The following is an 11,148-nucleotide window of genomic DNA, read 5'->3' as shown; positions in this document are numbered from 1 at the left end:
TATTTTGCTCATGATCGCTGATTATTTACATACTCCTAAATGTAAATGATTCGCCCTAAACATATGAAACTTCATGTAACCTTCAAACTCATGTAACTCTCATGCTCATAATACCTCAGGGGGCACGGGTGGCCCAGTCGTCTATAGGGCGCCGCGATTCGCTGTGCAGAGTTGCGTCCCTTGGGAACGCCAGAAACCTATGATTGTGGGTTCGAATCCCAATTCGCCCCGATTATGTTTCTAGGTTTGTCAGCAGCATACCCGTGCTCGTGGGTTTCACCGAAGTGGTAAACGTCTGAGACCTGCATCACTTCGGGCTTTCCTCCCACACTAAGCTGACACGCCGCGATATAACTGGAATACTGTTAAAAGCGGCGTTAAACCCAACTTACTCACTCACTCATAATACCTCAAGCCCATGTAACTCTCAACCTCAAGTAACTCACACAGTTACATTTCGTATTAGGTTATTTTTCTATAAGTATCCGTTTCACACTGACATGTACACACACACACACACACACACACACACACACACACACACACACACACACACACACACACACACACACACACACACACACACACACACACACACACACACATACACACACACACACACCACACACACACTTCAAAATACATTTGCTCAAATATACAGGCTTCGTTTTAATATTTTCTATAAGTATCCGTTTCACACTGACGTGTACACACACACACACACACACACACACACACACACACACACACACACACACACACACACACCACACACACACTTCAAAATACGTTTGCTCAAATATACAGGCTTCGTTTTAATATTCGCAATCCGTTTTTAGCATTACCCGGAGTTAAAATCTACGGTATTGGGTTTGTCCTTTTTATCATCAAAACAACGCAATCAAAATAAGCATTTAACGTTATTCGCACACTCAAAATGTTGCCTCAGCCTCTTTCAATAAACTTATAACATTACACGAGCCGGGGCACGGTTGGCCCAGTCGTCTGAGGCGTCGCGATTAGCTGTGCCGAGTGGCGTCCCTTGGGCACGCCAGAAACCTATGATTGTGGGTTTGAATCCCGGTTCGCCCCGATTGTGTTTCTAGGTTTGTAAGCACCATACCCGTGCTCGTGGGTTTCACCGAAGTGGTAAATGTCTGAGAGCTGCATCACTTCGGGCTTTCCTCCCACATTAAACTGACACGCCGCGATATGACAGTAATACTGTTAAAAGCGGCGTTAAACCCAACTCACTCACTCACTCATATCAAACGACCTATTGCACTCAGTGTATGTTTCCTGGCCAGCACATACTTCACTACAGCGGGGGTTTCTCAGAACAGCATGATTTCCTAGAACCGCCGGCTATCGTTAAAGATGCAAATGGGGAATAGAAACGTTGTCGCTGGATATTCAACACCTACCTACCTACCTCACGCAGACACAGGGGACATTTTCAGCGTTCATCAGGTTTATCTCTTAATTATATCCCCTTCCAATTCAGATATGATGCTTCAATATGCAGTACTTAATGTTCACAGTCAAGACAATATTGAGAAGTACTGTAGATTTCTCCATCTTTTATTCAATCATTCCTGTGTTGCTTAATTTGTTTATCTCTGGATATATGATATATATGATGTTTATTCTCGTAAATCACGGCAGTGATACAGAGATGTAATTGGACACAGGAATTAGATACAATGAAGAAAACATGTCAGTGGAACATTTCCATACATGATCTTATATAACTTGCAAGTTTTAATGGAATTGGCTTATAAGTAATGGACATCAAATGAGAGAATTTTATGGCAGAAGGATACATACAGTAGTATTGAGGCAAAAACTTGTTTCTAATTTCTGAGAGTTTTGGACATTCTAATAAAAAGTGCATTTCATCGCATATAAAAAATTTACACAATGTACATTTTCTTTCCTCTCTCACAATATTATACCATCTTCCTGTTTCAATGGGTAATCTATGATTTGCTGTTCTAAAACGAGCAAGAGAGATGCGTAAGGTGATTGGTAGTTCTAGTAAATAAGGTTCTAGAGATGGTAACTCTTTAAACATGTTATAATAGTAACCTTTACATGAATTTTCCTTTGATTCTCGCCATCTTTGCAGAAAAATCACATTTTGTTTCAAGGGGTGTACACACGACTAAAACAATATCACAGACTTCCTGTCATATCCACCTACATCCCTTGTTTGTTGTTTACCGCCGCACCCAGCAATATTCCAGCTATATGATAGCGGTCTGTAAATATCGAGTCTTGACCAGACAATCCAGTGATTGACACCGTGAGCATCGATCTACACAATTGGGATACGATGACATTCATCAACTTCACCAGCGAATCTTACCACCCGATCCTGTTAGTCGCCTCGTACCACAAGCATAGTCGCCTTTTACGGAAAGCATGGGTTGCTGAAGGACTATTCCTACCAGGATCTTCACGGTGTGTTAACATAAGTTGCCCAAATAGGAGGATTGACACTACGATTGGTAATAAATAGCCGCATGTCTTAAGCACTGATGCGCGCACCTGAACAAAACAGCCACACATTCTTACAGCGATGCGGGCACCTGCGAGATATAGAGTGAGTGAGTGAGTAAATGTTGCTTTGAGCCGCATTAACAATATTCCAGCTATTCGCGGCAAGGAAAACAAAACCAGTTTTAGAAAAGAACATAATATAGATGTGATGACGAAGATCACTTAACCTTCAGTCCCTTAGCACAGTAAACAGTAAAAACTGACATTCAAAATTTAAATCTACATCTTTTCTTACAGTTTATTTCCTTCAAATATGCCAAAAATTGGTGGTTAGAAACAGTATTGAAAAGTTCAGAAATATTTTGAAAAGTTGACGAATTAGTGAAAAATCCACTCATTCTGACAAAAGGTGCTTGATAGTCACTGACTATGACAAGAAATACACTGAGGAGGATCATCTCCCTTCGATAACATAGAATGAGTAAAATGACTGTGTCGAATACGACGCCTTCGGATTACAACTTCATCCTGACGACATAATCCATTAAAGGCATGAGACTAAGTCAGGGGTTGTATGGCGTGAAGCTTATTTAATATTTCCTTATACCACCTTTGTTCCCACACATTTCCAACCTATTGGCAAATATCAGGTTTTAGGTCAGTATATGGAAAAGTACCCATCGATAACGATTTCCCAAGAGCAGCTTTAGCTGCAGAATCTGCTTTAGAATTTCCCTTGATGCCAACATGACTGGGAAGCCAACAAAAGATGATGTCATTATTAGCCACGGACAAATTCAAATGACATTTCAAAATTTCAATTAAAAAAGGATGGTCAATTTTACGATTGTTGATTTCGTGAAAGCAGGATAAACTATCAGAAAACAATGATAAAACTGATCTCTTTCGAACGTTCAATAAGTTGCAAGGCTGACAGTATAGCCTTAGCTTCTGCCGTAGAAATAGGACTTCCATCAGTTAACCGTAATGATAGAGTACCATCATGTGTAACAGCTGCAGCTGACACCTTATCACCATGTTTGGATCCATCAGTGTATATGTTGGTATGCCCTGTAAATTGCTGTTTAATTTCTACGGAGGTTTGTTGATGTGATAAGGAGTTAGTATCTGCCTGTTCTAAATTGACGCCCGGCTGTTTTCACTGCCACGGTGGCACTTCAGGCAGTTTAACATCAGCAATTGAAGTACTTTTTAGATCCACATCTTTAATATGTTTTTAAATACGGATACCAAGTGGGGAATTGATTTAGGTTTCTTGGCATATAAAGTCTGATAAGGAGGGTTAAAAACGGTGTTACATGCTGGATTGGAAGGATTGGAAGTTCCGTAACGTATTGCAGTGCCAGTTTTAACATCTGATATCAAGATAAGGTTCATTAGCTTGAACATATAAACTTTCAACAGGGGAAGTTCGAAATGCACCCAGACAGAGTCTAAGACCTTGATGGTACATGGTGTTAAGTTCTTGAATGTACAATTTACGAGCTGAACCATATATGAAACAGACGTAATCAAGTTTAGATCGAATGAATGTCCTATAGAGGCGCAACAGAGATTGTTGGTCTCCACCCCATTTAGTATTTGAAACTACCTTAAGTATATCAAGAGCTTTTAAGCATTTAATATCCGGAATAAAAGACACTTTATTGATAAAGGTTATTATAAAACAATTGTTCTGTTTGACCAGCTTTGATTGGAGTTTTGTCTGAGACTTGGGTCATGATGTATTGTGACGTTTATCAAAAACGGACACCACATGGCTTGGCTTTGAAACACTTAAAACCATTTTCCAGTGACCACTTGTGAATCTTGATCAGGCAAAGTTGTAATTGGCTTTCAGTAGTGTTCATCTTTGTGCAACGGTATGAAACATCAACAATGTCCCATCAGTATTTTCTGTCAAAACCTTTGCAAGGAAATTTATATTAACACTCAAAAACTCATAAAATACTACATTGAGGGACCCCCATTTCCTTTATCAAATACACCAGACAATGTGGAAACAACTCTGACTTTTAGACTTCCTGTCTTCTCAAAATCGTGCAATAAAATCAGGCATGTAGCCATGAAAGCCCAAATTGTATAGATTCAATACTTCAATGTCGTACCATAGGCTTCTCCAAATCACAGAAGACGGATACAACATTTTTTTTGCGGACAAATTATTCCAATCTCACGAGAGGATCAACAGTACTCCTCTGAAGTTTAAAACTAGATTGAATGTCTGTTATAAGATTATTTGCTTCAAGACACCAGACAAGTCGCCTGTTGATCATTCGTTCCATAGTTTTGAAGACAAAGCTAGTTAATGCTATTGGGCGATAATTAGAAGGGTTTGTGTGATCCTTACCTGGTTTGGTGATATGAATGATAGTAGCTTCGTGTCAGAAAGGAGGAAAATTAGCCGTTTCCCAAATATTGTTAACTCTGTGTAACAGGGCTAAAAAGATTCTGGAAGATGCTTCTATATCTGAAAATGGATATCATCTTGCCCAGTTTCTGTATCATGAGCCTTGATCAAAGCATCACTTAATTCCTTTAAGGAAAAAGCTTCATTATAATCTTCGGCATTATCAGAGTGAAAATTCAGACTTTTCTTTCCTTGCAAATTTTGAAACTTTTGAAATTTAGGATCCTAATTGAGAGATGATGAAACGGTGTTAATCGGTTCCACCAGCAATGTCTTTTTTAGACGGTAATGTAACATTACTAGGTTTGCGATGTTGAATAATGTTTGGGAATCTCTAACCCTTTATTCTTCTGATCATATTCAAAACTTTATTGAGGGGAGTAAAAGTACTTATTTAGGGTCCAACTTTTTCGTTTAGTGACCTTGATAGTTCTACGAGATTTGACTCTTAGCATTCGGAGCTGTGTTAAATTGTCCTGAGTCGGCTGTATGTTAAATCATCTTTCCTGATTCCCCCTGGTATTCCTAGCTTTTCTACAATCATCAGTGTACCATGGAGTATGTAAACGTGGGTTTGTCGAGGTTTACGGGTTAGATTTTGTAGCAATATCAATAATTCCTTCTGAATATGATTTTATTGGTTTAGTATCATCATTATAAATATATATTTATGTTAACTTTGCACAAAATTTTAAATGAATTCCAATCAGATTTGTTCAATTTCCACATAGTAGGGTGAGTATGGTTTTACGCGTTTTTAAGCGATATTCCAGCAATATCACGGCGGGGGACACCAGAAATGGGCTTCACACTTTGTACGCATGAGGGGAATCGAACCCGGGCCTTCGGCGTGACGAGAGAACGCTTTAACCGTCAGGCTACCCGACCGTCCCCTTTTATGAACATAAAGTAATGAATCATGTATAGTAAAACGTACTGCCAGTGCCTGAAGGTTCGTATGTAAAAACACAGGACCGTGTATTGTGACATGTTTAACAAAAATTGATGCGCCACCATATGCTTTACCAATTAATGGCTTTAACATGGTGACATATTTTATACAGTTTATCACTTTCTTTCAAATTTTTCTTGAAAGATGAAGGCTATTGGGTTATAGGTACTTGTTAAAAGCTTAACGTTGTCATTATTTGCCCTGAAACCTCGACAATTCCATTGAATTAAGGAGTTTTGATTACCCATTTATGTTGGAGTAATATAATCTACCATTTTTCTTGGGTGAGTGACCACTGAAATGGCTACTAGTGCTCACATACTTCAATATCAATATCTTCAAGCACTCCTTATCTGTTATAGAGTTGCACAGTATCTTTGAGAGCCTGAGGCACCCTGTCAGTTTGAGGTTGTTCTTTTCGTAATGGGAACATTGATAGATTTGTTCGGTAGGATATTTATTTGTGTAGATGATGATATTTCTCTTTGCTTTTATGACGTTTCGGTTGAATCTGAAAGCGTATTTGAACTTAATTCATTAGATTTAGATTCGGAAAGTTGCTTTGGGTAGCCTGGTGTTACCCACGTCAGGTCTGTTTAACAGAGAACTGATGCTCTAAACTTTTTAATTGCAGAAGTATATAATGAGTGTATGGTGTTCTGAAACGATTTTGGTTTGCAACAGATCAAAGACTCCTGTAAGAGTTCAAATAGTTTAATTTGCCGTACTGACTTCAGAAAAAGCGTGATTTCATTAAAAAAAACATGAACATGCCAAAATGTCAATTTACAAATCAATAGCGTGTGTGTCCACCTCTGGTTGCGATGCAAGCAACACATCTTCGTCTCTATGGAATGGACCAGGCGTCGCAAAAAGTCCTGTGGGATATCTGTCCATGTCTGCTGGAGAATGTTTCGAAATTCCTGGTGTGCAACACGTGGTTGACGTCGAAGGCGCCGATCCATCTCATGCCACATGTGCTAGATTAGTGAGAGACGTCAGGTCTGTTTAACAGAGAATTGATGCTCTCACCTTTTTGATTGCAGAAGCATATAATGGGTGTATGGTGTTCACAGGGGCGGGTCATGTTGCTTGTTTTCAAGCATCGGAGTAACTGATTCTCTTCTCGCATTTACGTTTTACCACAGTGGCCTCTTATTTCCATACGGAGCTGTCTGTTGAAGATGCCATATTGTCGCCTTTGCAATGTAAACTACGTATGGTCTAGGTGCACTTCTTTCCAGCAAGATCAAATTCTCTGAGGCAAGTCAATGTATTCGTGCAAGAATTTTGCGCATGGCCAAACTTCTGACAGTTGAAACAACGTGGAGGGCGTGGTATGAAAACATCCACGGGCATATTAAAACATCCAACTTTAATAGAGCTGGGCAGTACTGGAGTGTCAAAAGTCAAAAGATAGGTGTTCGAAGGGAACACGCGGCCACCTTTACAATAGATAAATCGTTTTGGCACAATGACATCGTGACTTCGAAGTTCAGACACAATTTCTGCAACTGATTCATCAGCGAGATATCTATACTGAACAACAAAAGTTCCTGTGACACATTGAATAAGATTTAATGCAAAGTCATGTTTTTTTACAAAATTTGAAACGATTTTGGTTTGCAACAGATAAAAGACTCATGTAAGTGTTCAAATGGTTTAATTTGCCGTACTGACTTCAGAAAAAGCGTGATTTCATTAAAAAAAAACATGAACATGCCAAAATGTCAATTTACAAATCAATAGCGTGTGTGTCCACCTCTTGTTGCGATGCAAGCAACATATCTTCGTCTCTATGGAATGGACCAGGCGTCGCAAAAAGTCCTGTGGGACATCTGTCCATGTCTGCTGGAGACTGTCTGTTTCGAGATTCCTGGAGTGCAACACGTGGTTGACGTCGAAGGCGCCGATCCATCTCATCCCACATGTGCTAGATTAGTGAGAGATCAGAGGATGACATTGACGTTGTTTTGTTAAAGAGAATCCTGAACAAGTCGAGCAATATGAGGCCAGGTGTTGTCATGTTGAAAGGTAATGCCTGGGCCATGACGACGCAAAAACTGTAGAACAACAGGGCGGATGACCTCGTCGCGGAAGCGCTGTCCATTGAGATTCCCCTCTACCACTATCAAACGGGTCCTCTGTCTTGCTGTAATCCAACCCCATACCATAACGCTGCCGCCCCCGTACCGATCTTCTTCAATGACACAATGATTGACGTAACGTTCACCTCGACGTCGGTATACTCGAATCCGTCCATCGCTGTGACTGAGTTGAATAGAACTTGTCCCCACTGCATGGCCGTCCAGCGTAGACGCTGTCTGCACCACTGTAGACGTGCTTGACGGTGGTTTCCTGTCAAAATGGCGGGTCTTCTGGCGACAATCCCTGCATATCTGAGGCGACGACGTACTGTTTGTGAAGATATTCGTCGATGGCCAAGGATGCTTCTGTTGCTGGCTGGAATCGATTTCGTAGGTGTGTTGTTCGAATCCAGTTGTCTTGTCGATTTTTGGTTACGCGTGGCCTGCCACTCCAAGGATGGTCTCTGACTGCATTCGTCTGTTACCAACGTTGCCATAAACACCAAATGGTGTTTCTGTGGACGTTAAATTGTCTTGCAACATCACGTTGACTCGATCCTGCTTCAAGCATACCAATGGCTCGCAGATGCTCATTTTCGGACAGGCGTGGCATTTCGTAATGTTGAATAATTGCGTAATTTTATTGTTTTTCTGAGTGGTTGTTTGTCAGCACGATGCTAAACATTGCATATGGAATCCAGTTAACGCACATGTTTTTATACCCATTCTTGGGTAGTGAAATGCATTGGGCTTGCATAAAAGTCAACTTTTGCACGGAATGCATGCTTTTCTGTAGCAGTTGCGTTTTTGTGACTTGATTCCATACATGTACTACAATATTGAAAACCAAACATTACTTGTTTGAAAAATACACTAAAATATGGTGTCACAGGAACTTTTGTTGTATATCTATATCCCGGGTAAGACCTTTGTAGAAGTTAAGGGTCTTGTGTGCAGAACAGTTAATTGGACGGTTAGCTAATTTTGCTAATGTCATTAAATTTATTGCTTTTGATTTCGTGGCACATTCAATCAAAAGCCCTACAAACCACAACTTTGTAACCTCTTTCAAGTCACCAGCTTTGCCTTGTAGTCCTATTTCCAAAGGGAATGGTCAATATGAAGAAAGAGTGTCATCACCCTTTGCTTCAAACCCAAGAAACCAAGGCCAAGTATCCCTTTCAGAATACAATAACCTCGTCACAGTTTCATCCGCAGAAGAGTCAAAGTTCGGAATCTCATACTGATAGTTGCCGTTTTGGTTTGGGGGGGGGGGGGGGGGGGGGGATTTTTTCTACCCATGGTTGTTTTGATAGTAGTTCTGTAAACCTGCTCCCTGCCCGCCATGGAGTGCCAACAAGGGCGATGTCATATGTAAGCGGAATTCCAGCACTAACACAAAAGGGATACAGGGATGTTATACTCGAGTAGATCCAGAGGATCAGCCAGATTGGCTCATGAGCCACCGCTTTCTGGGCATTTGAACTAGGCAAGTATGTGAAACAACTTTATGAAAAGAAGACTATTCAAAAAGTAAATGTACAGTGTCAAGACTTATCAAAAACGTCATACATAGGGTTTGACATAGCCGGTCGATTGATAGAACCAGGCCCATTCTACCATCCGTCTGGGTGAAGTTAGGGTCAAAGTGGTGTGTTCGGCAAAAGGAACTGAAGGAAAGGAAGTTGCTCCAGTGCCCCATATCCAATATCCCCTCCTCCACCGACACAAGGTCGCAACCCACGGCAAACAGGTGGGTCAATTCGGCCGCCTCTTACGACCGGCAATCGGGTGCTTGGGACACATTCTACCCGGGTTGGTCAATTCGGCCGCCTCTTACGATCGGCAATGGGGTGCTTGGGACATATTCTACCTGGGTGGGTCAATTCAGCCGCCTCTTACGACCGGTAATGGGGTGCTTGGGACACATTCTACCCCGGGTTGGTCAATTCGGCCGCCTCTTACGACCGGCAATGGGGTGCTTGGGACACATTCTACCCGGGGTTGGTCAATTCGGCCGCCTCTTACGACCGGCAATGGGGTGCTTGGGACATATTCTACCTGGGTGGGTCAATTCGGCCGCCTCTTACGACCGGCAATTGGGTGCTTGGGACATATTCTACCTGGGTGGGTCAATTCGGCCGCCTCTTACGACCGGCAATGGGGTGCTTGGGACACATTCTACCCCGGGTGGGTCAATTCGGCCGCCTCTTACGACCGGTAATGGGGTGCTTGGGACACATTCTACCCGGGGTTGGTCAATTCGGCCGCCTCTTACGACCGGCAATGGGGTGCTTGGGACATATTCTACCCGGGTTGGTCAATTCGGCCCCCTCTTACGACCGGCAATGGGGTGCTTGGGACATAATCTACCCGGGTTGGTCAATTCGGCCCCCTCTTACGACCGGCAATGGGGTGCTTGGGACATATTCTACCCGGGTTGGTCAATTCGGCCGCCTCTTACGACCGGCAATTGGGTGCTTGGGACATATTCTACCCGGGGTTGGTCAATTCGGCCGCCTCTTACGACCGGTAATGGGGTGCTTGGGACATATTCTACCCGGGGTTGGTCAATTCGGCCGCCTCTTACGACCGGCAATGGGGTGCTTGGGACATATTCTACCCGGGTTGGTCAATTCGGCCGCCTCTTACGACCGGCAATTGGGTGCTTGGGACACATTCTACCCCGGGTCCGGGGCTAGGTATATAGATAGGAACTTCTTCACATATGGATAAGGGCACCTGTAAGAACGATCGCTGTATGTATATGGTGCCTCTTAATGAACAAGGCTTTGTGTAACCTTGTTTAACACCGCCGGTTTTATCAAATTCAGGCATTTGTTCACCGAAGTCTACTGATATAGTTCATTTAACCTTATTTTTATGAATATTGTTTTTATTAAAAAGGTCCCTCATGTGAAATTATGCAAAATAGAATGAATATTAGCAATGATTACAAAATGTATAGTTACTCGTATTTAAAAAAGGTGATCAATAACCTGCCATGTGTATTTCATTTCATTGCTACCTGTTGCATAATATTGCCATGATTGCACTCAGCTAAGTAATGTCTTTGAAATCAACATGGCATCGCCCATTGCAGGGGGACAGGTTGTAGAAATAGTTACAAAAATGACTGACCTGGTTTTATCTCTCAACAAACTTTATTAATAATA

The sequence above is a fragment of the Haliotis rufescens genome, unplaced genomic scaffold (assembly GCF_023055435.1).
Source record: "Haliotis rufescens isolate VD_foot unplaced genomic scaffold, xgHalRufe1.0.p SCAF_44, whole genome shotgun sequence".
Taxonomy (NCBI): domain Eukaryota; kingdom Metazoa; phylum Mollusca; class Gastropoda; order Lepetellida; family Haliotidae; genus Haliotis; species Haliotis rufescens.
This window is presented reverse-complemented; position numbering follows the sequence as displayed.